The following is a 6226-nucleotide window of genomic DNA, read 5'->3' on the forward strand; positions in this document are numbered from 1 at the left end:
AATATGGAATCATGTGTCCTTTACAGCTACCAGAGATGTTGGCTGTCAGGGTTAAGTGGCTCAAAATACTGCCACTTAACAGGCATGATTGCTAGCCATGTGATGGGGTCTTTAAATTTCCACCTCATATTCTGAAAATCATGGCATTTTCACAACCCTGATTGATAAATGTAACCACCCCCAAACACACTATTTCTTACAAGGCTGAAATTAATCAAGATTGAGCAACTAACTGCATGTCCTATTTCCTACCTAAAATGTGTATTGGTCGTTTACAAGACAATCAATTCCAGAAACAGGAATTGAGTATCTGTACTTTTCCCCTGCCTGTGAGCTCTCCTACCGTGGATACCTCCTCGCCTTTTGGTTAAAGCTAACACGTTTACATCACAGAATAGATCTTTTATCTCATGTGTTTGTCCCTGCTAAAACGCATTTAGCTTGCAGGGTTCAGTGTTAATCCTAGATGTTAGCTGGATTTCACAATCAAATGAGAGACCATCCTCTGACTGACACATTCTCTCTTTTTTTTCTTTCTTTTTTTTTCTTTTTTTGCAGTGCAAAACTACCAGGAACATAGGTTGCCAGACTGACCCCCCACAGAATAAATCTGTTGGCACCCAAATTAAGAAGACTTACTACTTTAAAAGTCAAGGTTTGTAAAAAAGAATATATATATATATATATATATATATATACTGCTCAAAAAATGTAAGGGAACAAAATGTTTCCTTAATTTATTTGAGTATAGTATATTGTAGTACTGCTCAAAGAATTAAGGGGACATTATGTTCCCTTAAATTCTTTGAGCAGTGTATGTATATGTAATTTAGCAACTAAGTGTGTGTTCTAGTTATTTGGTCTGTTGCTCAGAATACTGTATCCATTCTTTTGATGTGTCATTTAGGTAGCTATATGAATTTCAGCCATCTAAAGCTTTTATAGTTAGGTATTATCTTCTTTAACCAAGCTATGTTTTCTAATTAGCAACTCAGACAAGACTGCGTCCTGAGAGTGTTGGCTTTGGTACACCAGTCCACTGCATTTCAACATACCCAGAGTCCTTTCAACCCTCTAAAAAACGCAGACTGACACTAGATGATGATGATGCTGATGATGCTGATGATGATGCTGATGATGGAGGAGACTCCATTGAGGTCACTGAGCTTGACTCCTCTTACATTCCTGCTCAATCTGTCTGCACAGAGATCACAGTGAAGGTAATCTTAACCACATGTCATGAACCCTAGCATCACTATTCCGGGCATATCATTATAGGTGAATATCCCGCAGAAATAGGCAAACATTTACAAAAAATTGCAGATCTGTGAGCTCAACCGTGTTGCAGTGCAGCATGATGTGAGCTTGTCGAGCTATTTTAAAAAAAAAGGAGAAAAGGAGTGGACAGAGTATAGACCCCTGCGGGACCCTGGTCAATTAAGTATGTAAGGTAGAGTGTTTTTTAACCCATGTATATGGGCACTGAAGTAAAGCCTTGTTTAACCCCTTGAATTTTGCCTGCATTGTACTGTGTTATGGACCTGCTTGTGAAGAATAGCAATTTTATCCTGACCAGGTCAAAAGCGAGGGATTATGTTTTCAGTCCTGTGAGTCTGTCTGTCCATCAGCTAATCTTGTGCACACTCCCTGTGTATACTGTTTGTGCATCTGATCATTCATGGATACAACAATATTGATGCCTATATTTATCACCTACCAATATCTACCCACTAGAAATGCATGTCGCCCCCAAAACCTTTGCCCTGACAATATAAATGTAACAATGAGAGAATCACTTCAACTGCAGACTGCTCATCTCGTTTCCATCTTTTACAGGCAGTGGCCTTGGGTGATGCACTCAGCCCCACCAATGATCCAGAGAATTCTGCTGCTGCCATTACTGAAAATACTGGTTCTAGTGACTCCTTGGATAATTTAGTCTCCTCAGATGAAGGGCAAAATGTGGATGTGAATGACCACAAGTATTCTAACATTGCAGATCCCCTGGTGAACCACAATATACATGATGGTGATGGTGGAGATCACAATTCAGACAGCGATTGGGATCCCCCAGAGAACCACAGTAGCAACAGTGAGTCGGATACAGATGAGAAACATGAAGCTCCTGAAGCTTTCCTGAAGCTCTGTGCTGAATGTGGAAGATTTTTCCACAGTAAGGCTCACACATGTAAGGAAAAGAAAAAGCCCTATTCTTGTAATGTGTGTGGCAGGAGATATTTAAATGAGCTTAGTCTAAAAGTTCACAGCAAGATCCACAAAGAGGGCTACAACTACAAGCATGTGTGTAGGTACTGCTCCGCAGCCTTCAGAACAAATTTAATCAAACTTTCTCACGAGCAGAGCCATCCTCCTGCAGAGAAACCCTATCAATGTCCTGACTGTCCAGAGGTGTTTGCCAAGATGCGAGAGCGCAGTGACCACTTGCTGACTCACAGAGGCCCCAAAAGACATATTTGTGTTATATGCAACATGGAGTTTACAAAAAACTATCGACTGCAGTGTCATCTAGATGTGCACAGAAAAGTAAAGAAGTTTGTATGTGAGGTGTGCCAGCGCTCATTCACCCAGTCAACCCACCTCAAATCCCACATGCGTGTCCACACAGGAGAGAAACCCTATCAGTGTCAGCACTGTGACAAGTCCTTTAATCACAATGTTAGCCGGAAGAGTCACATCCAGCGTTATCATGGACAAGTCTCTGACCCAGGGATGAAAGTTCAGATAGAGAAGACATGTAGGAATGGGTCTGAGACAGAAAAGAATGAGGCAAATGAAATGGAGAGCATTGCTGTTGATGCTGAGCCAAGTAAGGACACATTGTGCAACACTAAGAATGGTGATGCTGATGAGGAGGAAAAGAAAGAAGACAAACGTACAAAGAAATCTAAATACGACAGGCCCACAGGCAGACCTATAGGAAGGCCTAAGAAAAATGCAGTTATCACCTTAGAAGAAAACGTATGTATTCGTGATGAGAATGAGAAAGACCAGGGAAACAGTCAAGACGCAAACTTATGTATTCGTGATGAGAATGAGAAAGACCAGGGAAACTTCGACTCAACAGACGAGGAGCCAGAGTCAGAGCATGACAGTGACCCAAGTTTTGAACCAGGGAAGCAGCAATCTGGGAACCACATCATCAAAGCAAGGGCTACGCCCACTCAGTGTAGCGACTCTGAGGCTGTCTCGAGAGATTAGGGAAGCAGAGAACCAAGAAAATATTTGGGGCCCAATCCCGTAAGGACAGAGGGAAATGTAGAGGAAAGCTTAAGTAGAAACAGTCTGACTGAGGTTATTATTATATCTATTTATATTTTCTTTCTTTGTTCTCGCAGAGGAGTTTGATATTGTCAGGATCTACTTTGACATTTTGTTTTGAATAGGACATGTTGAACTTTTTGATGTCCCTGTGTCTTGGCAAATTCCTTATAGGCTACAATATTATATTACTGTATTGTCAATAATTAAACCTGAATGATACTAAATGACGGTTTTTGAACAGTTACCATTTCAGAGTTGCTGTCAGTGGGTGGTGATTTAGTTTGTGTGCACCAATCAGAGTAACACTCCTAATGTTGTTCTAATTGATACAATGACATTAAATATTCTTCTAGCCTAATATCTTTGGTAAAGATAGAAAGATACACCAGTGGTGAGGAATATAATGGTGATATAGCAGTCAAAGTGCCTTATTTGAATTGAGCATATCTTCCCACTCTTATCAGGTTTTCTGTGAATGGTGGTTCATGTCAGTGGTGTAAATCAATGTCTCAATGAAAGTCCAGTAAGGAACGTTGCAACTTTTCAGTTGCTCAGAAAAAGTCTAGTTGTAGAATGGAAGATTCAGCCTGACCAAAATGTGGGCAGCCTGACAAATGTGATGAAAGATTTCTTACCTTATTTGTATACGAGTGCCTCAGGCTCGCCTCCCTACTTTCCTGATGTTCTGCTGCATTTAATGTTGCAGCTCTCATCATTGTTGCTGGTGCATGCCATGGAAACATCTAACACCCATTGTTAATTTGATAATCTGCACCTTGCTGTTACAAGCCTACCATGTTTTTAGACTAAAATCCTACAAAATCAGCTGAGGCCCTTTCTTTTCTTTTAGGCAACAGTAGAAATAAAAATTGTATAGGCCTACTGCATACACTAGCTAGCATAAATTAGTTGTCTGAACACCAAACATTCCTGCAGGATATATATATATATATATATATATATATATATATATTTATATATATATATATATATATATATATATATATATATATATATATATTATAGGATATTTATTTTTTCATAAAATAAGTCTGTTTGTGGGAGTGGGACAGATTTCAAGTAGTTGCTTAAAGTCAACAGAAGGTGTCGGTATACTACAACGATCGTGGAAGCCAACTACCAGAAAACACCAAAGAATACCGTTTCCGTATCCGCTATAGACCGGATATGGAAAGTGAATAAATTGAGGTCAGTCGTGGGTACAGCCATAGCGTGTACAGCAGCTGGACTGTGCACCGTCCAATACATGCTAGCCCTCTGAGCTCTGGAGTCCTTCATTACATAGCCTACATACATGCATAGAATACTGTTATTTTGCAGTCTAGGAGGCCTACTCTCTTTTTTGAAACAACTAGTTTCGCTTTTGCCAATCATGGCTCCTAGTTGGCGCAAATGCATATTCCCTGGATGCCAGGCTCGTCAGAACAGTACAATTTCACTGTTCACCTTTCCAAAGAACGAGGACATGAAGAAGAGGTGGATTGATTTTGTGAAGCGCCACCACCACGGTGACGGAGAGCTGAGGATCACCACCTCCACCGCCTTCCTTTGCAGTCAACATTTCACGCCGGATAGTTTTTCTAACCTCCATCGGAGACAACTCGGTTTCACGGATAACCCACTGCTGCTGGTGAGTGGTGCCGTGCCGACAGTATCCCTCCCTCCATCTCCCGTCCCGCCTACCGTGGGCTATTATTTAACGCCTACCAACGTCGATGACTGCGGGACTGCTGTATACCATGTGAGTTTTCCCCACAGTGTGTTATGGTATGGAGAATGTACTCAAATGTTTTACTTAAGTAAAAGTATCAATACTGCAATGTAGAAATGCTCTCCTCTGTAGAAGTAGAAGTCTGGAATTCAAAATGTAGGCCTACTTTAAAAAGTCTACAAAAGTATTGGCATCAATTTTGTTTTACCAAAAGTAAAGTTCAGAAATGTACAAAATATCTTTTGAAAATAGCAGATATACAAACTCACAGCGTAGATCTAGATCTGCTATTTTCAAATGTAAAGTGGTTAATTTATGGTTTGTAATAATAATAATCTAAATCTACATATCTATAAAGTTGTCAAATAAGTGTACAATATTTGCCACTGAGATGTAGTGGAGTAGAAGTAAAAGTGTTGGAAATTGGAAATACTCCAGTAAAGTACAAATACCTAAAAATGATACTTAAGTGTAGTGCTTATAAGTAAATGTACTTGGTTAACTGTTATTGTGGTTTTCATTAAAATTTGGTCTGTTGGAACTTGGTTAATAACACATTAATACTGTATTTGGCCAACAGATACTGTATGGAAAGTAGCGAATGTTGATAATGTTTTAAACTTAGCAGTGGTAGATGTGAAATCAATCAAGATTGAGCAACTGCATGGCCTATTTCTTACCTTCTCTTTACAACCAAATGCAAGAAGATCACTTTTGCTTCATCCCCTGACATATCATTCCAATGTGTTCATAGGATGGGGTTTCTTCGCAGTGCAAACGTTCCAGGGACAAAATGACCATATCTGTTGGCACCCAGCTCTACATCGGTGACCTCAAAGTGAAACGGGAGACAAGATCTGTTGGTACCCAGCTCTCCAAGAACACCCTGGTGCATCAAAGAAGTCAAGGTTTGTCAAATGATTCATTTAACAACTGTGTGTATTCCAGGTATTTCTGTGGCGTGTTTCCCAAATACCCATTCTTATCGTTGTTTTTGAAGCTACTATGTAATTCCATGCCTTTGTAGCTATCTAAAGCCTTATGGTTATTATCTGTTTTCGAATTAGGTTCTCAGGCATGTGTGCTTTCTGTGAGTATCTGTGTTGGTACACCAGTCCAACGGAAAAGTCCACCTTCGGTCCTGAGCTCAACACGCCAGGAGCCCTTTCGACCCTCTAAAAGACGACGGCTGACGCTAGATGAATTATATGA

The 6226-nt window shown here is 40.1% G+C and overlaps 1 long non-coding RNA gene across 1 annotated transcript; it reads left to right on the forward strand.

Annotated features, from left to right (window-relative positions):
- Positions 1-4886: 4886 nt before the first annotated feature.
- LOC308285471 lies at positions 4887-6226 on the forward strand. Its single transcript, XR_013962064.1, has 3 exons — positions 4887-5044; positions 5769-5922; positions 6082-6226. It is a non-coding gene; the product is annotated as an uncharacterized lncRNA (long non-coding RNA).

Source organism: Nannobrachium achirus (genome assembly GCF_963921795.1).
Source record: "Nannobrachium achirus genome assembly, chromosome: 5".
Taxonomy (NCBI): domain Eukaryota; kingdom Metazoa; phylum Chordata; class Actinopteri; order Myctophiformes; family Myctophidae; genus Nannobrachium; species Nannobrachium achirus.